Genomic DNA, 23,322 nt, shown 5'->3' on the forward strand with positions numbered 1-23,322 from the left:
CACACACACACACACACACACCCACTGACACACACACACACACACACACACACACACACACACACACACACACACACACACACACACACATACACACACACACACACACACTGATACACACACCCCCACTGATACACACACACACCCCCACTGATACACACCCCCCCCCCCCACTGATACACCCCCCCCCCCCACTGATACACCCCCCACCCCCACTGATACACATACACACCCCCACTGATACACACACACACACACACACACACACACACACACACACACACACACACACACACACACACACACACACACACACACACACACACACACACACACACACACACACACACACACACACACTGACACACACACACACACACACACACACACACACACACACACACACACACACACACACACACACACACACACACACACACACACACACACACACACACTGATACACATACACCCACTGATACACACACACACACACACTGATACACACACACACACACACACACACACACACACACTGATACACACACACACACACACACACACACACACACACACACACACACACACACACACACACACACACACACACACACACACACACACACACACACACACACACACACACACACACACTGATGCACACTGATACACACACACCCACACACCCACTGATACACACCCACCCACTGATACACACACACACACTGATACACACCCACCCACTGATACACACACACACACACACACACACACACACACACACACACACACACACACACACACACACACACACACACACACACACACACACACACACACACACACACACACACTGATACACACACACACACACTGACACACACACACCCCCCCACTGATACACACACCCCCACTGATACACACACACCCCCCCACTGATACACCCCCCCACCCCCACTGATACACACACACACCCCCACTGATACACACACACATACACACACACTGATACACACACACACACACACACACACACACACACACACACACACACACACACACACACACACACACACACACACACACACACACACACACACACACACTGATACACACACACACACACTGATACACACACACACTGATACACACACACACACACACACACACACACACACACACACACACACACACACACACACACACACACACACACACACACACACACACACACACACACACACACACACACACTGATACACACACACACTGATACACACACACACACACTGATACACACACACACACACTGATACACATACACCCACTGATACACACACACACACACACACTGATACACACACACACACACACACACACACACACACACACACACACACACACACACACACACACACACACACACACACACTGATACACACACTGATACACACACACAGATACACCCCGCCTCCCCCTGCACCGCCCGCCAGCCCCTGCACCGCCATCGACCGCGCAGCAGCCACTGCCCGCCCCCGAGCCCATCTCCCACACCAAGGGGACGGGGGGAAGTGAGCGCCGGGGGGCAAAGCTGTGAGCGCCGGGGGGCAAAGCTGTGAGCGCCGGGGGGGCAAAGCTGGGAGCGCCGATGGGCAATGGTGGGAGCGCCGGGGGGGCAATGGTGGGAGCGCCGGGGGGGCAAGGGTGGGAGCGCCGGGGGTGCTATGGTGGGAGTTCCGGGGGGGCAATGGTCGGAGCGCCGGGGGGGCAATGGTGAGAGCGCCGGGGGGGCAATGGTGGGAGTGCCGGGGGGGCAATAGTGGGAGCGCCGGGGGGGCAATAGTGGGAGCATCGGGGGGGCAATGGTGGGAGCGCCGGGGGGGGCAATGCTGGGAGCGCCGGGGGGGGGCAATGCTGGGAGCGCCAGGAGGGGCAATGCTGGGAGCGCCAGGAGGGGCAATGGTGGGAGCGCCGGGGGGGGCAAAGGTACAAGGTGGTACAAAGGCAGGCGCACCCCGCTACCCCCGCTACAACCTCCTATTACCCCCCCCTGGCTGGGACCCGGGACAGAACAGGGACACTCACGCGCACAGAGGAAGCCGGGAAGACACTTGTGCTCTGCACAAAGCGGAAGTCCCGCCCCCGGCTTCCTCTGACCTGCCTGCAACCAATCCCCTGCGGGCCGGCCAGCATTCTAAGTCCCGCCCCCGGCATCATCATTCATCCAATCCCCTGCGGGCCGGCCGGCATTCTAAGTCCCGCCCCCGGCATTCTCCATCATTCAGTCTCCCCGGCAGCATTCACACACACACACACACACACATACAAAATACTTACCGGCCGCCGCATTCTCCTCACCGCCGCTGCACCGCAATACCGGGACCAGGGACAAAAACCGGGACAAAAACCGGGACAGACTTAAACCGGTACAGGCCTCAAAAAAACGGGACTGTACCGGTAAAACCGGTACTAATGGTCACCCTATCCTCTCTGTCTATGTCCCTCCTCTCTATCTCTGTCCCTCCTCTCTGTCTCTGTCTCTCCTTCCTAACCCTATAACCTATTCCAATTGCCCCTTTTAACCACTCCTCCTGTTGACTCATATTATCTTTCCCTATAACTCCTCCTATTACCACATATAACCCCTGCCTATAACTCCACCTATTTCATTTATATATATATATATATATATATATATATATATATATATATATATAGCAACTGTAAATATTACTGTATGTTCATTTGCATGTCTTAGACAGGTCTGCAACCCTGTCTTTCTGATAAATATATAAATATATATATAAATATATATATATAGAGAGAGAGGGAGAGAGAGAGAGACTTACCGTGACGTTGGTTAGCGTGCCGGGCATTATTTGATCAAAGGATGTAACCAAAAGTCTCCTTTGTCTTACAGACTTAGGTTTTACTATGTACAGCTCAACCCCGCTATAACACGATCCGCTACATCGCGATTCCGCTTATAACGCGATGCAAGCGTGGCTCCCAATTTTCGTATTTATGAATACTTTACAACACGATTATTAGTATCTTAAATACTTTATTGTACGATGCATACAATTGTACATTATTTTTAACGCGATCCGCTTATAGCGCGGTGTGATTCTAGGGACCTCAAGCACAACGTTATAAGGGGGTTGAGCTGTATATTTATTTCCCCATTTATTGTTAGCCCAATGGGAGAAGCGCAGGGATTCACTTTCTTTTTTTCACACATACACACACACACACACACACATACACGTATATATATATTACCTACTTCTTTTGGCTATATAATTGCTCCCTATAACTCCTCCTATTGATTATTGATCGTTTTTCAGAATTTAACCATGGGGAACCAACACAACACCCACGTCGCCAACAATTACGGAAAAGAGGTCACGGTGGTCGTCACTCACCCCAATGGGCGTAACGATCAGATCTTAGTCCAGCAAGGGGAAGTGCGCAATGTGGCGACAGAGCACGGAATGGTCACCATCAGTATCTATGATCCTGAAACACCTGACAATCTGAGCCCCGTAGAACAGAGGACCGTCCCCTCCGATTTCAGCGTCGTGATACTAAAGTCCTCTACTGGGAAGCCAAAAATAGTCCGAGTCAAATATGGGTCTCTCTGGGAACCAGACCCGTACGACAATCAATGATGACAGATCCCCCTGTTAAATATGCGGTTAAAATAGCTGTGTGTGGGTGATACGCTATGCACAATGATATATTAAATGGTGTGATGGCTTACTGCTTGGAACCCAGTCTCATTCATTAGTGGTCTTACTCTTTATAAGGATGTCTCATTCATTGGTGGTCTTACTCATTAGAAGGATGTCTCATTCATTGGGGGTCTTACTCATTGGAAGGATGTCTCATTCAGCTGTCCACCCGATGTCCAGGCTCCACAGAGTCTGGGCTCTGGCAAATGGTGGCCGGATAGCCCTGTGTGAGCGCAGGATGCGGGTACCCAAGCAGAACTGCAGAACCCCTCCTGTTCTAACACCTTGGCATCCCTCAGGTTTTCAAGTCCGGACTCCGCACAGACCCATAGGCACCAAGCTTGGTCGCCACCGGGTCCCTCGGAATCCATGACTTGGAAATCCCACAGTTCATTCACAAGTTACCAGCATACAGGCATACCCCGGTGTAAGGACACTCACTTTAAGTACACTCGCGAGTAAGGACATATCGCCCAATAGGCAAACGGCAGCTCGCGCATGCGCCTGTCAGCACGTCCTGAACAGCAATACCGGCTCCCTACCGATACCGAAGCTGTGCGCAAGCGGGGAGACTATAGAGCCTATTACACATGCGTTATTTACATCAGTTATGCACGTATATGACGATTGCAGTACAGTACATGCATCGATAAGTGGGGAAAAGGTCGTGCTTCACTTTAAGTACATTTTCGCTTTACATACATGCTCCGGTCCCATTGCGTATGTTAATGCGAGGTATGCCTGTGTTACATAGTTACATACATGCTCCGGTCCCATTGCGTACGTTAATGCCTGTATATACCTATGAAATAAAACCCTTTAATAAAATACTCATTAGAACGATGTCTCATTCTGGAGGCAGTCTCATTCACTTGAAGGCTGTCTCATTCATTGGTGAACCATTTCTCTCATTCTCTCATTAGCAGTCTAATTCACGTTAAGGCAGTCTCTCTCATTGTCACATAGTTACATAGTCAATGAGGTTAAAAAATACATTTATCCATTGAGTTTAACCTATGTTAAATGTAAACGACTGACACTTTCCCTATATTTGTATTAATGCAGTATATTAATCCAGGGGGAACACACAATCCCAGTGCACAATGATATCTCGTAAGAGATAGAATATTAAATGAGTTGCCGGTTCCCCCATAAAAGTACCATGGGAATCATCTGATTCTCGGACACATGTATGCACATTGTCCCGGCAATACCTCCCCTTGAAAATGCAAGCGCGACTCACCACTAGGGTCCCTTGCTTCAGCACAGCCAAGAAAGGAGGTTGAGGCACAGGGATGAATAGGTATCCCTGTAGCTGAGGGAATCCCTAGGCTAGATCCAAGGTGACCCAGAACCAGAATAAGGTTTGTGGGTGCCCCAATCGTATATAAGGTTGAGGGGGGACTCTGAGAGCCCAGACTGAGTCCCAGGGAAAGTGTGTGGGGAATAGGGCAGTTAGGAGTAAAAGTACAACATCTTTCTTCTTCTGTCCCCTGTACCCAGAGACTCGGAAATATATTAAACTATACCTTAGTTTATTAAAGTATATTTTATTAAATGTAATGTGTTTAAACATTCGGAACCGATGTCCGAACAGGCTGCCCGAGCTAACCCATAGGCGCCGGTATGTCTGCTGGACATCGGAGTTCAGAGCAGCCAGAGGAAGCCCAGAGGTGGGAACAGCATTTGGTCAGCGGGGAAAGGCGGAGTACCAGGTCCGGAGATCAATGGCCGTCCTCCGGGATGCCACTTGTTCTGCCAGACCTGGTGGAGCCTGCCCAGCGGGTGGCATTGAGATAGCCAGGGAGAGAGGAGGCAGGGAGAGAGGGGGCAGGCTTGTGCATGTCTCTTGGCTATTTCAGATTTCACGCTGACCCGGCTTTTCTAGCCGGCTTGGCTCTGATTGGTTGCTTGGGAATTTTCCCACACATTGATTGGCTGCAGAGATTTGTGAATGAAACTCAAAATAGTATAAAAATCTGTAAGCATTCACAGAAAAGCATTGTGCAGGCTTTTCAAAGTTGCTTCTGTGCAAATAGCAAAGCAACCGGCTTCGATTTTAAGCCAGAAAAGCCTGCCCGCCAGAGACTAAGTCCCGACTTTTGCGCCCAAGTTCTCAAACTCGTACGTAGCGGACGCGGCTGGGATTTTCCAGAGGATCTGTAGTAACTCGCGGTCAGGACGGACCAAGCTCTCAGGAGAGAACGTAGCGGGGGCGTGTGGAACTTTCTGCCGATTTGGGTTCCAGGAGATTCCAGGCTTAGTCCCAGTCAGGGTAAAACTCTCCCATAGAGTTCCCTGCACCTAGGAGAGTCTAGTTTTCTACCTTAGTCCCAAAGTAAGTGTGTCTTTTTGTCTGTATTTTGTGTATCATTGTGTGTAAGCGAATTTATGCCGAATAAATTACAATGTATTTCATTACTTGTTTTGCTCAATGAATGATCCTGGTAAAAAGGTGTAAATTAACTGCTCTCCTGTGACAGTGACCATCTGCACAAACCTGCTTCTCTCTGCTTTTCATTTGCCTGAGAGTTCATTCCATGTTTCCTGGAAAGCTGCATTCAAGTATCACACGGAGAGAACAAGCACTAAGACTCCCTTTGGGAACTGTCAATGTTCCAAATTGACAAATGGGGTTCAGTTGATAATAAGTAGTTTATTGCACAATATGATCATACTCATTCAAAAGTCTACATGACTCTCTCTGCCAGGGAGTGTCCAGGCAGCAACCTTAATACATTTTATTTCCTTTGATCAAAATGTGTTACTAGGCAGATTATACTAACCACTCCTTAATTCTTAAACCAATCATTTTACAGCTCATTAAACCTGGTTTGAACTGGCCTCAAACAGCCATGAATAGGTACCTGGTACACACTATCACAAGAATGTGGGCGTTACTTTAGGCACAGTCGTAAATCTACTTAGAAGCGAAAACCTCCCATCAACACGCCACACACACATTCCTTCACACAAAATGGAAACTGAAGACAACAGATTTTCCATCCTTCTCCAGAGAATATATCAACAGTATCTTCATTTCAGCAATTTTATTTCGTCAGAACTATGGTCTGATTATGTCCATGAGATTGTGAATGTATATCTTTGTGGAGATGTATCTATAAGCCCCCTTCTACATACGGAATTGCAATAGTTGTGCTGTTTTTCTTTCTCTCCCCGCACCCACCGACTCCCTGCACTCCCCGCAATCTTCATCATCCGAATTTGAAGATTACAATTGAGACTAGCTTTACAAAAATGGACTTTCTTGACTTATCTTTATATTTTGAAGATGGTAAGATACACACAAAAACGTTTTTAGAAGAAAGTAGAGGCGAATAGGTATTTTTCTAGCTTCTAGTCACAATAACCGAAGATGGATCCGCAACATCCCCCAGGGACAATGTCTAAGGGTCACACGAAATTGCTCATAACAGCAAGTTTTTGAAGAGCAGGCAAGAGATCTCCAGCCAAAATTTCAAGAGAGATTATCCTAAAAAAGGAAGTAACGAAACCTTTGGTCACAAAGATCATGAAAAGACACTGGCGAATATTACAAAGAGATAGAATATTAAATCAATTCTTACCGAAATGCCCACAGATATAAACGCTCTAGTGCCGAATCCACTATAAATAACTAGCAATAACCATCCACATAAATCCACAGCACTTGTACAGGGTTTTTTTTTTGTAAGTACTATGGTTACAATACTTCAGTGGTCTGAAATCTTAAGGGGGACCAATAATCCCTGAAGGGGCAGAGTAAAGGGAATTGTCCCACCACTCCACACCTCATTGGGATGATCCGGAACCGAACCACGCAGACAATAATGTCAAGACTGCTGCTCACATGTCTGGAGTACCCCCGTCCTGTGCCCGTCCTATGCCCGTCCTGTGCCCATCCTGTGCCCATCCTGTGCCCGTCCTTGGGCGTGCTGTCACTATTGACAAATCCAAATCCAAAGAAGTGTAACGCACAGCCAAAGAGAGTGGGTCAAAAAGTAGATGAAAGATTATTCGTCCATATAGAAGGCGTTACACTTCCTTGGATTTGGATTATTTACACACGCTCTGGCTGCATTTGGTGGCATATATAGCTTCAAATGGAAAAATTTCAAGTCAAATATAACGGGGAGAACTTTTGAAATAGACACGTTTATGAACTGCAAAATCAAGTTAATTATCTATCTTTTAGAATGACCGCGCGGGCTGGAATGTGTCGGGAGGACAGGCAGCCCCTTAAAGAGATGCTCGGCTGAGCACGTGTACAATATCAAGCGGGGGCTGACAACACTTTCGCTGTCTCAAATCATTTTCCAATTAAACAGAATCAAAATCCAGAAGGTCTACAGTGTAAAGGAGTTGGTGGTCCAAAGCTCAACTGGAGAGGAGGTAATCAAATTAATCTTCTATCCAGGCGCGAACGTTTCTGGATACGTAACCTAAAAACACTAGCTCCTGCAGGTTTAAATATTGAATTTGATCTGGCTTCCTTCTTGAAGGAAATGAATTCGTTTTTCCAAGATCGAATTTGAATCCTCCATTCACCGTGATGTATATAGTAATTTATGCTTTTCGGTTCAGTTGTATTCTTGTCTTTGTTTTATATTTTTTTATTATACCTTTTTTAAATTTATTTTTATCTGTATTTTAGGTATTTGGGGCCTCGTGCAGTAAGCGCCGGAAAAAAAAAATTATCGGCAGGATTTTGAACTCGCCATGTTTTTGCCGAGCTGCTCTCTCACGGTATGCAGAGAGGCCCGAATACCAGTGAGAGAAACATTTTCCTAAATGGCGAGTGGCCGGCGGCGAGATGCTCGTCTCTCTGAGAACTTTGAAATGGCGGGTCGTGCTCGCCAATGTTATCGCAGCGTTGGGCGAGAATCTCGCGAGGCAAACAATTTCTTGAGTGAACGGCCTATTTACAGGTTGCATTTATTTCTAATCTTTCTCTGTGTTGTTGGGAGAGAGAGAGACAGAGCTAGGCGTTTGGAGGATTTGTGATTGCTATAGTTGGTGTGTTTTGTGATTGATTTGTCGGGTTTGTGTTTACACATTTTTGTTCCTGTCAGTTTGAAAGTGTTTAGCGATTGTGTCGTTTAATTTCTTTATCTCTTATTTGTGAGTGCTAGAGGTATGGACGGGAGGCGTGGGAGCCAGAGGACTGGGGTGACTGGTGGTGCTGAGGTGAGTGGTGATTATATGAGTAGGCCTGTGAGTGCACGTGGGAGTCAGGGGAGTGATGCTGGGGTGAGTGCTGTTGTGGGGTGAGTGCTGTTTGTGGGGTGACTGGTGGTGGGGTGAGTGGTGGTGGTGGTGGAGTGAGTGCTGTTGGTGGGGTGAGTGCTGTTGGTGGGGTGACTGGTGGTGCAGAGGTGACTGGTGGTCATATGAGTAGACCTGTGAGTGTACGGGGAAGTCAGGGGAGTGATGCTGGGGTGAGTGCTGTTTGTGGGGTGACTGTTGATGGGGTCTGAGTGCTGTTGGTGGAGTGAGTGCTTTTGGTGGGTTGAGTGGTGGTGGTGGGGTGACTGGTGGTGGTGGTCTGAGTGCTGTTGGTGGGGTGAGTGCTGTTGGTGGGTTGAGTGGTGGTGGTGGGGTGAGTGCTGTTGGTGGGGTGAGTGCTGTTTGTGGGGCGAGTGCTGTTGGTGGGTTGAGTGCTGTTGGTGGGTTGAGTGCTGTTGGTGGGGTGAGTGCTGTTTGTGGGGTGAGTGCTGTTTGTGGAGTGAGTGCTGTTGGTGGGGGGGAGTATGGTGGTGGGGTGAGTGCTGTTGGTGGGTTGAGTGGTGGTGGTGGGGTGAGTGCTGTTTGTGGGGTGACTGTTGGTGGGGTGACTGTTGGTGGGGTGAGTGCTGTTGGTGGGGTGAGTTCTGTTGGTGGGTTGAGTGGTGGTGGTGGGGTGAGTGCTGTTTGTGGGGTGACTGTTGGTGGGGTGACTGTTGGTGGGGTGAGTGCTGTTGGTGGGGTGAGTGGTGGTGGCGGGGTGAGTGCTGTTTGTGGGGTGACTGTTGGTGGGGTGAGTGCTGTTGGTGGGTTGAGTGGTGGTGGTAGGGTGAGTGCTGTTTGTGGGGTGACTGTTGGTGGGGTGACTGTTTGTGGGGTGAGTGCTGTTGGTGGGTTGAGTGGTGGTGGTGGGGTGAGTGCTGTTTGTGGGGTGACTGTTGGTGGGGTGAGTGCTGTTGGTGCGGGGAGTGCTGTTGGTGGGTTGAGTGGTGGTGGTGGGGTGACAGGTGGTGGTGGAATGACTGGTGGTGGTGGTGTTGTTGTTGGCGATGGTGGTAGTCTCCTGCAGTCTCTTCCATTGGAAAAAAGGGAGTCCAGCGAGCAGCAGCCAAGCTCAGTGGTTGCAGCTGCATGTAAGTAGCGTGTAGAAGGGCTCACAAAATTACGTTTCAACCAGCCGTATGGGCATTGAATCCTAATAGAGGTATATTAGTATTTTATCTGGCAGTGTTAGGACTTGCAAACAGGTGTCTGCCTTGTCGTGGCTCGCAAGCTTACAACGCTTTGGCCAAAGGGTTAAACTAAATGACCCTTTTTCAAGAGAATATATCAGTATTCTACTATGTATTTTTGTCATGTTGGATGTAGCGTTGGGCTTCTCTGTCGTCGGTGGTTTACCTACTTACCTGAGTGTTGCCCTCTGATTTCACGTCAAAACGGTATCGTATATCTTATTACTACTTTATGGGATAAGCACCTAACTTTATGGACTTACCAGTGGAGTGTCGGCTGTCACCTTTATACTATCGCTATGAGCTTGCACACCCAGGATTTTCATGGACTTTGAGCTCTGTTGACACACAGGGCTGAAGAATTGAGATATTCTTTTATTGTGACTTATTTTTTGATTTTTTTTGTTTCAAATTTATTATTAGGGTCAAGGATAGACAATTTTCACCTACACTGGCGACACACTTTATTCGAGCTCGGCTAGTCCCACGAATTCGGGTATACCCGGGTGTATTGAGGTTTGTGACTGTTTTCTGCCCGAGTGCATTGAGGTATTTTCCAGGCAGGGATTGAAGCATTTTATTCCCGCTGGCTGCGATACTGCACAGTATATATATATATATATATATATATATATATATATATATATATATACTGCATTACAATTCATGAATTTATGCCATCTGGTAGACACGCGAAGCATTGCAGCCTATTAAATCCTAATCATTATCATTTAACAGATCAGCCGCCCGTCAGCCAGGCATGAACCCAGGCTGGGAAGGCAAACGCAACGGGGCTTGTCAGAGGTGAGGAGCGGCGCATTCCAGGTATCTGCCAGGTACATACCGGGTATTTGCTCGAATAAAGTGTGTCGGTGCAGTAATACACTGAAGCATACAGGAGCACCTCTATACATGCAGTTAACTTAAACATTCCAAATGTACATCAGACATTGAGTATCAATCCAAAGCTCCCCCGTTTTATAAGGGGAACAAATCAAGGTTTCTTACTTTGTAGGTGCGCATTTGATCTATCCGTAATCCCCCTTCCCCCCCCTTCATTTGACCAGTAAGAAAGTGGGGAGATGAAGGGAACAGACAGCGAGTCCAATAGGAGGACGAGAAGAGGAGAAAAGAGAGAAGGAAGAGACAGGGAGGGGGGAGGGAGGGGAGACACTAAGAGCGGGGGGTGGGGGAGGCATGGGGTGTGAACAGAGGCGGGAGGACTTGAACACATCGAGATTTTCCTAGTTGAGTTATCTCTTCGCTTCCTTTGGCTTTGTCTGGGAACCGGCTTTTCTTTTAGGAGTCCAGGCTCCAACGCGTTTCTAGTCGTAGGGCCGAGGCTCCCAAATCTCATAGAAACGTTCCAGTATCTGGTTTATTTGGGCTGTTAATCTCTCCATTAATTTAACCTAATTCATCCTTTTTATAACTGCGCGCTTAGAAGGGGCCTTTACCTTCTTCCAGGCTGCCGCGGTGGAGCAGCGTGCGGCTGGTAAAAGGGAAGAGATCAGCGTTTTCATACACGTCTGAAGCTCCTCAATTGGAGATAGTTCACAGGGGCTATCGGGACTCTCAGTTTCGTTATTTCCTCGATCATGGATTGTACCAGGGTCCAATATCTTTGGACCTCTGGACATGTCCACCATAAATGGGACATATCTCCCTTCATGCCACATCCTCTCCAGCATAGATCTGATGAGCCTGGGAAGATTTGGCTCAGTCTACTCGGGGTTATTATACTGACTTTTGTGACATTTACTTGGTGCTTAATGGATTAATTTGATGACGTGGCTGAGATCTTTTCCAGTATTTCTGAGACTGCAAGCTACAGGGGCGCAGAGATTTCCAACATCAGATACACAGAGGGGTATTGAAGCTGTATTTGGTCCGGACAAACCTGTTTATAATGACTTAATCAAACTAAAGAAAAAAGAAGTTGATTTCTATTTACTTGGTGTAACCTTATCCCATTACCACCGGGGAAAAACTATTACCAAGAGGTTTTCGATTCAAAAACCAACCGACAATTGGGAGAGGGGACCCTGAATTTTGCGAAAAGTGGATTGGCATATTAAATAAATGTTCCTCAGATTTAATCAGTTCAGTAATTGAACTGTGTAGCAAGGAGCTTATAAAAATCAGAAAAGATATTGATGCCATTACTAATAAACACAGTGATATTTTAACAACGGAGTCCGAACTTGAAAGCCTCAGGGATGCCAAGGTGTTAGAACAGGAGGGTTACTGCAGTTCTGCTTGAGTACCTGCATCCTGGGCTAACACAGGGCGATCTGGCTTTACAATACCGGCAAATCGGTGATTGGCTGGCAGGAGAATTTCTATGCTCTGATAGGCTGTAGAGGCTTGTGAATGGGACCAATCAGGAGCACAGATTCCAAGCGCCAAACCAACAGCGGCAAATATCAAAGATGCTCTGTACTGAATAGACGTGAGCCGGATTCAAGGATTTTGAGTGAGATAATCTTTCTAAGCCCCGCTTTTCAGAACGTAACGGTCGCGTCTGGCATTGCATGCCGACGTCAGCTCCAGGATTTTGTGAGGACCTACCAGTCATTGGAAAGGGCTCCTACAGAGGTCATTTTTGTGAATTTCGTTTAAAGGACAAATTTATTCGTTAGCCCCGTTCCCAGTAAGTGTGTTAACCCTGTACATTTTGTTACATTGTGTGTATGTCTTTTCCTGAAATAAATTAAAATTTATTTTACCTACTTGCTTTGCTCAATCAATGATCCCGGTATAAAAAGGTGTTAATAAACATCGTCTCCCGTGACAATACTTTAATATAATGTAATATGCTTTTCCATTCGGAACCGATGTCCAAACAGACAGCCCGTGCAAACCCATAGGTGCTGGTTGGTCTGTTGGACATCGTAGTTCAAAGCAGTCAGAGGAAGCCCAGAGGTGCGAACAGCATTTGGTCAGCGGGGAAAGGCGGAGTACCAGAACCGGAGATCAATGGCCGTCCTCTGGGATGCCACTTGTTCTGCCAGCCTTGGTGGAGCCTGCCCCAGCGGGGGGCATTGAGATAGCCAGGGAGAGAGGTGGAAAGCTTGCGCATGTCTCTTGGCTATTTTGGATTTCCCGCTGACCTGGATTTTCTATCCAGCTTGGCTCTGATTGGCTGCTGGGAATTTTCCCACGGATTGATTGGCTGCTCCGTTTTGTGAATGAAACTGATAATAATATAAGAATTGATGAGCCAATCAGATTCGCTCTCTCCGGTAGTAAGAGCGTGGGCGGGCTTTTCAAAATTTCTTCTGTGTGAATACCAAAGAAACCGTCTTCGATTTTCAGCCTGAAAAGCCTGTATTCTGAAGCCAGGGTCACGTTGGTATGAATGGCTCCCGATAGCATTAACACAGTTCCCTTTTAAATCACTCAAAGTCCTGTAATATTTCCTCCACTTTATTGGGAAAAGGCAGCAGGATACAGATACTTGTGGATGGTGTGTAGTGGTGATTGTTAGTTAGGAACCGGTAAAAAGAGATGGCCTCACCAAGGGGGATAAACAGAGAAGGGGTTCTTTACTCACTGTCTCCAGGGTGGAAAAGGAAATGAGGTGCAGTGTGGGGAAAGGAATAGTCTAGGGGCAGACCATGTCTGAACAAACAGGAGGGGGGGGGCAGACTAGCCCATTCTGGTGAGGATCTCAGAAACTGCTGTAGCAGCTCACTGATTCCATGCTCGCAGGCAAGGAATGCAACATTGTTGCAAGCCACACAGGCACAGTATGTGTCTGCAGACTCCATGCAGCTGGGAATAAAATCTGACAGGCAGAAACTGCAAAGGAGAGAGGGGGGTGAGTCAGAAATGTGGCTCTTGTTCCATAACACTCCCCGTCTGGTATCTGTAGATACCACTATATGGCAGGCTATGTGGAACATATGTGCAATACATACAACATAACAATATACTGCAAAGGTCCATATTTCCATAGCAATGTGATACCGGCCGGTACCACTGGCATCAAAGTCCTTTGGCCAGGCCTTCCAGTAAGGGAAGCCAGGTGGGTGCGCAGCTCTTGGTTAGCTTGACGCACCACAATGTCTCTTAAAAGTCCACGGCACTCTTGGTCGCGCAGGTATCTTTGGATACTATTGTCTCTATTGTCCTTAGTGTTTATTTGTAATTCCTTGCATGCCCCAACGAAATTGGTACCACAATCGGAGCGTATTTGTTTAACTGGTCCTCTGACTGCAAAGAACCTTCTGAGGGCATTTATGAAGCTTGAAGCATCCATAGATTCTATAACCTCGATGTGTATCGCTCGCATACTCATGCAGGTGAAGAGTACCGCCCATCGTTTGCTGTTTGCTAGTCCGCCCCTAGTTCTACGCGAGATGACCATCCAGGGCCCAAATACATCAAGTCCTACATAGGTAAAGGGGGGTTCTGTATTAAGTCTGTCGACAGGTAGATCCGCCATCCTTTGGTCTTGGCTTTTGCCTCTCAGCATTCGGCACCTAACACATTTGTGGAGATTACTGGCCACGCACCTTTTCATGCCAACGACCCAAATGCCCGCCGCCCTAATAGCGCCTTCGGTGAAGTGTCGTCCCTGATGCATGACTTGTTCGTGGTAGTGGCGCACCAACAAAGTAGCGATGTGATGCCGGCCAGGGATGATGAGGGGGTTGCTTTCCTCCCTGCTCAGTTGGGACTTATTGAGGCGGCCTCCTACTCTCATGAGGCCGTCATTGTCGATGAAGGGATTCAACTTCCAGAGTGGACTGTTTTTGTGAACACTCTTCTTTCCGCGAATGCAATTGATCTCTTCCGCATACGTTTCTCTTTGAACATGACTGAGAACAGTTTCCTTAGCCTTTGTAATTTCCTCTACGGTGCGCAGCTCTTTACAGATGTGCCAGCCGTGGCAGCCGGTAGTTTTACCATCTGGTGTCTGGCGGAAGGAGGAGGCTATATGCCCGAGATGGGCTACTGCTCGCAGAAGGGCCGTCCATCTTGAGAAGCGTTGGAATCGATGTGATCCGAATGTGTTTTTGTGCGATACATTGGTGAGAACCACGGATACTTGTGGGGGCCTGATCTCCGTATCCTTCTCGGGATCCACGAGTTCAAAGTCGCCAACTTGGGTTGGTGGCGTTTCCGTGGGCTGCGTGAGAAACGTTGGTCCTGTGAGCCACGACGTATTCTGCAGTTGAGATGCGGGCACTGATCTGGTGGCGTGATCTGCGGGATTTTGTTCTGTGGGCACGTGGTGCCATTGTTCTGGTTGGGTTGACTTCCTGATTCTTTCTACACAGTTAGCTACGTATACGTAGAATCTCCTTTTCTTGTTGTATATGTATCCCAGTACCACCTTGCTATCTGTGTAGAGTTTGACGGCATCTGGTTTGCTGTCCATCTCGTTCTCGATAAGCTCCGCCAGTTCCACTGCTAACACTGCACCACACAGCTCGAGCCTGGGTATAGTATGGTCGGGTTGTGGCGCCAGCTTAGCTTTGCCGAGGATGAACCTGATGTGGCAACCTCCATCCACGTCCGTGGTTTTTAGGTAGGCCACCGGTGCTATAGCTTTGGTGGAGGCATCTGAGAACACGCAAAGCTCTTTGCTGTGTGCGGCGGTGAGAGATATAGGTGAATAGGGGCGTGGGATTTGAAGTTGCTCGAGGGCCTTCAAGGAGTGTTTCCACGTTTCCCACTCTTTCCGTTTTTCTGGAGGTAGTGGGGTGTCCCATTCCTGTTTTTCGAAGGACATTTCTCTGAGGAGGGACTTCCCTTGTATAGTGACAGGAGCCACGAATCCTAGCGGGTCATAGAGACTGTTAACGGTGGACAGGACTCCGCGACGTGTGAAGGGTTTTTCTTCGATGGCTACCTGGAACGTAAAGGTGTCTGTTTTAAGATTCCAGCTTATCCCCAGGCTCCGCTGTATGGGAGGCGTGTCGGTCCCCAGATCCAAATTCTTGAGATCTGGTGCTTGATCATCTGCGTGGAACGCCTTCATCACTGTGGCACTATTGCAAGCTATTTTGTGCAACCTTAGGTTGGCCTTCGCTAACATCTTTTGTGTCCTCTTGAGTAGATCTACACTGGCGACACACTTTATTCGAGCTCGGCTAGTCCCACGAATTCGGGTATACCCGGTTGTATTGAGGTTTGTGACTGTTTTCTGCCCGAGTGCATTGAGTTATTTTCCGGCAGGGATTGAAGCATTTTATTCCCGCTGGCTGCAATACTGCACAGTACATATATATATACTGCATTACAATTCATGAATTTATGCCATCTGGTAGACACACGCGAAGCATTGCAGCCTATTAAATCCTAATCATTATCATTTAACAGATCAGCCGCCCGTCAGCCAGGCTTGAACCCAGGCTGGGAAGGCAAATGCAACGGGGCTTGTCAGAGGTGAGGAGCGGCGCATTCCAGGTATCTGCCAGGTACATACTGGGTATTTGCTCGAATAAAGTGTGTCGGTGCAGTACGGCTTCTTCTTCGGTGGGAACTGATTTTAATCCGTCGTCCACATAGAAGTCTCTTTCGACGAAGCTCCTGGCGTCTTTCCCGAACTCTGCTTCTCCGTCTTGGGCTGTTCTTCTGAGGCCGTAGGCTGCCACTGCAGGTGATGGGCTGTTCCCGAAGACATGTACTTTCATGCGGTACTCCGTGATTTCTTTTTCTATGTCGTCATCTTGGTACCACAGGAATCTTAGGTAGTTACGGTTGTCTTCTCGCACAAGGAAGCAGTGGAACATCTGTTGAATGTCTGCGGTTACGGCGATAGGTTCCTTGCAGAAGCGGATCAGCACTCCCAGAAGACTGTTTGTCAGATCCGGCCCGGTGAGGAGAACATCGTTTAGGGAGACTCCCTGATGCTGAGCGCTGGAGTCGAATACCACTCGGATTTGGCCAGGTTTCTGGGGGTGGTAGATGCCAAACGACGGGAGATACCAGCATTCTTCGCCTTCTTTCAGTGGGGGCGCCGACTCTGCATGGCCACTGTGGAAGATTTTTTGCATGAAGGCCACAAAGTGTTCCTTGGTCTCCGGTTTCCTTTGTAGGTTACGGCGGAGCGAAGCGAGCCTAGACATAGCATGGTCTCTGTTGTTTGGGAGGCGTCTTCTTGGCGAGCGGAAAGGTAGTGGGGCTACCCAACTGCCCAATTCATCCTTGAAGAGCTCCTTATCCATTAACCTCAAGAATTCTTTGTCTTCCATTGATGGCGCCTGTTTGTCGTCGTCCTTTGTTGTCTGGAACACTGTACTCCCTAGGTCGTTGGGGTATTTTCTTGCCACAGGCGCATCTCCATAGTTCCTTTTGGTCTCGAGCTTCTCGTGGACCTGAAAGTGGTTCGGACAAGGTTTGAAGTGGGATATACGACCGTTCTCCAACAAGTTCGTCCGTAGGGCGCCTACGTTGTCGGGTCCTCGTATCCTGTCTATGCATACTTCTACAACTACCACCCATCCTAGATCGAGCCTTTGGGCGCTTGGGCCGTTGTGGTCCCCATTTCGCTGTTCGCGGATCTTGTGTGCTCTCATGATGTCTCTGCCAAGTAGCAGCAGGATCTGGGCATCTTCGTCTAGTGGTGGGATATGATCGGCAATGGTTTTTAGATGGGGATGGTGTCGCGCCACGTCTGGCGTGGGGATCTCAGTCCTATCTTCTGCCATGTGATTGCACTCGATGAGTGTGGGAAGGGGCATGCTCACTTTGCCGTCTATTGAGCATATGGTGTAGCCATTCACTCTTCTCCCTGTAGTCTCCATTCGCCCTGCGCACGTTCTGAGAGTGTAAGGAGAAGTACTGTCTTGTATGTTGAACATATCGAAGAATTCTGACCTGACCAGCGATCGGTTGCTCTGGTCGTCGATGATTGCATACATCCGTTTGGCTCTTTGGGGTTGTCCCTCTGGGTGCACTGCTACCAGACATATTTTAGAGCAAGATCTACCGTCGTTTCCGTCTCCGCATACTTCTGTGCATTTGGATGCTACTGACGTCGGGGGGGGGGGTGTGTCTCCCACTTCTTCCTCCCTGCCCTGCTTTGTCGGAGGGTTAGGGACTTTGCTTGCTTTGGGCTTCATAGCTTCCGGGTGTAGAGCGGCTATGTGCCTGTCGCTATCGCACTCTGTGCATTTCATAGCTTCTTTGCAGTCCTTGAATAAATGAGTTGTGGAAGCACAACATTTGAAACAGGCTCCCCATTCCCTGAGTAGGTTCTTTCACTCCTCTATGGGTTTCATCCTGAATCCGAAGCACTTGTTAAGTGGATGCGGCTTTTTGTGGATAGGGCATTCTTTGTTAAGGTCCCTTGGTTTTTTGTCCCTGTCGGCCGTCTGGCTGGGACTCGCGTGGGTCGTAGGGGGCACGTCCGTCCTGTGGACCGAGATGGGTGTTCTGGAGTCCTTGTACCTTGCTGTTGACCTTTCGTTCCTCGGGTGGCTGGCGCTGGATGTGGTTTGCGCCCCTAAGATGAAGCTGGGGTCGTTTCTTGTCCTTGCCGCTTCGCGGATGAAGCTCACGAAGAATGAGAATGGGGGGAAGACAACCTGCTTCTCCCTTTTGTATTTGGAACCTTGTGAAATCCACCTTTCTTGGAGGTTGAAGGGTAGCTTCTCCAGGCTGGGTCTCACTCCACGAGCTGAATCTAGGGCGTTGAGACCTATTAAGGAATGGTCTTTCCTTGCGAACTCCAGTTCTTGCAGCTGGTCTCCAAGATCTCGTAACTTCGAGTAGTCTTTATTCGTGATCTTGGGGAAGCTCTCGATTCTTTTGAAGAGTGAATCCTTGACTGCTTCAGGGCTGCCATAGGTCTCTTCTAGCCTTTCCCACACTAGGTCCAGACCTACTTGGGGTTGATGTGCGTTTGCCGTCCGAAGTCTCTGCGCTTGCTCCCTGGATACGTTCCCCAGGAACTTAACTAACAGGTTGAGCTCTTCCCTTGCTGAGAAGTCCAAGCTGTCGATTGCGTCTTTGAACGTGAACTTCCACGTCCGGTAGTTCTCATGGCGGTCGTCGAAGCTGATGAGTCCTGCGTGCACCAAGTCGCGCCGGATCATGTACTTGGCTATGTCTGTCAGACCTGAGACATCGGTGCGTTTGCCCCGTTCTGAGGTAGTTGCTGGGACGGTCTGTGTGGTCGCCTCTTCCTTGGCGTGGACGCGTGATGGCTGCTGGCTAGTGTGAGGGGCTGTTTTCTCCCGCGTGGGTGTACCTGGATTGCTAGCCTGTTGTGGTGCATCCGTGTGCGCGCTGGCGTGTGGATCACTATTGTGGCTGTGGCTATCCCAGGCAGCATGTGCCATTGACGGAGCAGCGTCTTCTCCTCGTGGTCTTAGCGAGTCTTCGGTGTCTGTGGAGTCACTCCCTCCGTGTTGAGATGGTGCGCTGGTGTTTACGCTGAAGAGGCTCCTGACGTAGTCTTCAGTGCGTTGGGCTGGATCCTCTGAGGCAATCCATCTGTACGGTAGCTCCCCGCCGTCCTGTCTCGCGGCTGCTTCTAGGACTTCGGCTTGGGCTATGGCGGCAGCGGCGTCCTCTTCTTTGCTTAGAGCCTCTAGATCCGCGTCTAATTCGGCCTTTCTACGCGTATTGGCAGCGGAGGCGGCCTGCTCCTCCTCTTCTATGCGCGCCTTTTCTGCCCTTACAGCTGCCTCTTTCCGACCATATTCGGCCCTGGCATGTGCGGCCTCTGCGGTGGCTCGCGCCTTGGTAGCGTTCGCGCTTGCGCTGGACGCGTTAGATTGCGCTGATCTTGCTGACCTTGAGGAATGCCTGGATGTGCTTGAGCGCTGCGATGCGGTTTCCAGCAAAAGGTCTTTCCTCTTACTCTCGGCTTCCGTGATAGAGGTTCGCACGCGGCTGTCACGTGTCAAGTCAATATTGAGCTGTAAGTCCCTTTCTTGCACGCTTTCGCCGGTATTAGCCCTGGCCAGGTAAGTGACGTATGCCTCTGACAGCTCTTGGTAGCGTGCGTGATCTATCTTTAATTGAGTTATTGCCTGCTCGAGCTGTTGTACAGAATTGCCAGCGCCGGCGACATTGCATACCCCAAGTGCGGTTGTTTCCCAGGCCAACTTTAATTTAGCGCGGTGCGCTTCAATGTCAGTCTCATATTTTTCGCGGCCCTTTTGTGTCAGTGTGACTGTCCGTTTGGGCCTTGCGCCTGCGCCTGTTGCAGCTGCGCAGCGGTCTCTGTGTCTGAGAGATCGCTTTCCTGCGTGATGTCTGGTGAGGCTCTGAGTTCTGCCATGCTGTAGGTGTGTGTAGGCCTTTTGCCAGTGCGTGTGGCGTGCGGTTTTTTACCTTGTCAGCGATGGGCGTCTGTCTCAGATGATGCCGAGCGGTGTCCTGCAGCGTGCAGCGTTGTGGTAGCTGTACTTACAGGTGTCCGTTGGCTCCTCACTGTGGGGCTGAGCAGCGGGTGGACTCAGACGGAGAAAAAGGCAGTTAGGTATTGTAAGAGAAGCACTGTTTGTTGCAAGGCTGCTGTGCAGTTTGAGCTACTGGTTGTCTGTGAAAGCTGCAGACTGTTTGCAGTTTTAGCTACTTGGTGCTTCCTTTGTGTAGTATTAGCAAAGTAAGGCTGCTCACTGTCTTTGCATAAAGCTGTGGTAGTTTGCTGTGTAGAGGCTTGTGGCTCTGTGTAGCAACGTGCTTGTGCAATGTGGTGAGAGACTGCTGTTTATTTGCTATGTAAGCTGCTTGCTTGTATCTTTAGCATAAAGGCTGTGGGTAGCAGCTCCTCTGTGTGTATTTCCCAAGGCACACGGTCCTCTTTTTACTATTCTGAAGCCAGGGTCACGTTGGTATGAATGGCTCCCAATAGCATTAACACAGTTCCCTTTTAAATCACTCCAAGTCCTGTAATATTTCCTCCACTTTATTGGGAAAAGGTAGCAGGGTACAGATACTTGTGGATGGTGTGTAGTGGTGATTGTTAGTTAGGAACCGGTAAAAAGAGATGGCCTCACCAAGGGGGATAAACAGAGAAGAGGTTCTTTTACTCACTGTCTCCAGGGTGGAAAAGGAGGTGAGGTGCAGTGTGGGTAAAGGAATAGTCTAGGGGCAGACCATGTCTGAACAAACAGGAGGGGGGGCAGACTAGCCCATTCTGGTGAGGATCTCAGAAACTGCAGTAGCAGCTCACTGATGTCATGCTCGCAGGCAAGGAGTGCAACATTGTTGCAAGCCACACAGGCACAGTATGTGTCTGCAGACTCCATGCAGCTGGGAATAAAATCTGACAGGCAGAAGCTGCAAAGGAGAGAGGGGGGTGAGTCAGAAATGTGGCTCTTGTTCCATAACAGCCTGCCCGCCAGAGACTAAGTCCAGCTTTTTGGGACCAAGTTCTCAGAAATGAACGTAGTTGTTGCGACTGGGATTTTATGCTGATTTCAGTTCCAGGAGATTTGGGCTGACTCATGGTCAGGAGGGATCAAGTTCTCAGGAGAGAACTTAGCGGTGGCAAATGGAATTTTATGCTGATTTTGGTTCCAGAAGATTCCGGGCTAAGTCCCGGTCAGGGTACAAGTCCCTGGGGTTCCCTGCACCTAGGAGAGTCTTGTTTTCGACCCCAACCCCAAAGTAAGTGCTTATTTTTGTCTGTATTTTGTGTATCATTGTGTGTAAGCGAATTTATGCCGAACAAATTACAATTTATTTCATTATTTTGCTCAATGAATGATCCTGGTAAAAAGGTGTAAATAGCCTGGTCTCCCGTGACAGGGAGTACTTCTCTGAACAGTGCAATCTTTTTAGAAGCAAATAATAATAGCATGTTCTTGTATAGCGCTGCTAATTGTACACAGCGCTTTACAGAGACATTTTACAGGCACAGGGCCCTTCCCGTAGAGCTTACAACCTATGTTTTTTGGTGCCTGAGACACAGTGGAGATAAAGTGACTTGCCCAAGGTCAACAAGGAGCCGACACCGGGAATTGAACCAGGCTCCCCTGCAGCAATCTCAGTGTCAGTAAGTGTCTTTACTCACTGAGCCACTCCTCCCTCATTGAATTGGGATATTCTGTGCTAGGAGGGAGGATGTTAGAAAGGTTTGAGAAGATTTCAACGAGGAAAGAGGGGAGGGACACGAAAGAGGTAGTGGAATAAATAGGAATGGGAAATTAGCTAGGGGTCATTTAGCTAGAATGGGGATGTTGGAGTTTGGTCAGCAGGGAAGCACCCATATTAAATACAGATAATACTAGAAAACTTCTCAAGATAGTTTCATGGTGGTATGAAACCAATGACTGGGCAGTTAATTTAGAGGGATATTCCACTTTTCATTTTCTCAGGTATTGAGAAAATAGAAGAGGTAGTGGAGTATGTTTATATATTAAAACAGATCTCAAATTATCAGTGGTGGTAAAAGTATAAATAAAATGTTTGTAGGGATATGCTATAAACGTCCAAATATCTGTGAGATTGAGGAAGCCAAAATACTTTTACAAATGGAGAAGGCATCAAAACTGGGTCATGTTTGCATAATGGGTTATTTTAATAATCCAGACATAAACTGGGGCAATGAGATTAGCATTACAACAAAAGGAAACAGGTTTTTGGGGGTGCTTAAAGACAATTATATGACCCAAATTATTGAGGAACCAACCAGGAGAGGGGCAGTTCTGGATTTGGTCATATCAAACAATGTAGAAGTAATAACAAATATTCAAGTCCTGGAACATTTGGGTAACAGTGATCATAACATGGTCTCATGTGAAATAAATGATCAAAAAAACAGATTACTTGGGTGCAACAAAGACCTTAAACTTTAGAAAGGCAGATTTTAATAAATGGAGGATTAATCTACAAGTAATACACTGGGATGATGTTTTTGCAGGTTTTTGAATCTGGTTCCCGATGGGCTGCAGGGATTCTTATACAGTAAAAAGTCCTATACTGTACAGTACTTAACCCGTGCTGCCAATCTCTCCATGGGAATAATTTTCCCCACCTATCCCGGAGTTGCCAATACTCTGCAAACCTGGCCGAGGTGGCTTCTCATTCTGCTAAGGGCATGCGCGACCCTCACACCTTTGCCGATTAGCATATGAGACCCGGACCCTCTTCCCTGGCTACACTCTGTCTGGCCTGGGCAGCCATTTTGCCCATCTGCCGGACATTCGCTAAGATGGGGG

General features: G+C 48.5%; 1 protein-coding gene across 3 annotated transcripts in view; it reads left to right on the top strand.

Moving 5' to 3' along the window:
* The window catches only part of LOC142470640 (uncharacterized), an 82,252-nt gene extending 78,480 nt beyond the window's left edge, over positions 1-3,772 (top strand). For all 3 annotated transcript variants that reach the window (XR_012789288.1, XR_012789287.1, XR_012789286.1), the window contains exon 3: positions 3,348-3,772. The gene's annotated coding sequence lies outside the window, so the exon portion shown is untranslated. The remainder of the gene's footprint in view (positions 1-3,347) is intronic.
* The last annotated feature ends 19,550 nt before the right edge of the window (positions 3,773-23,322 follow it).

This window comes from Ascaphus truei, chromosome 20 (genome assembly GCF_040206685.1).
Source record: "Ascaphus truei isolate aAscTru1 chromosome 20, aAscTru1.hap1, whole genome shotgun sequence".
In the NCBI taxonomy this organism is placed as follows: domain Eukaryota; kingdom Metazoa; phylum Chordata; class Amphibia; order Anura; family Ascaphidae; genus Ascaphus; species Ascaphus truei.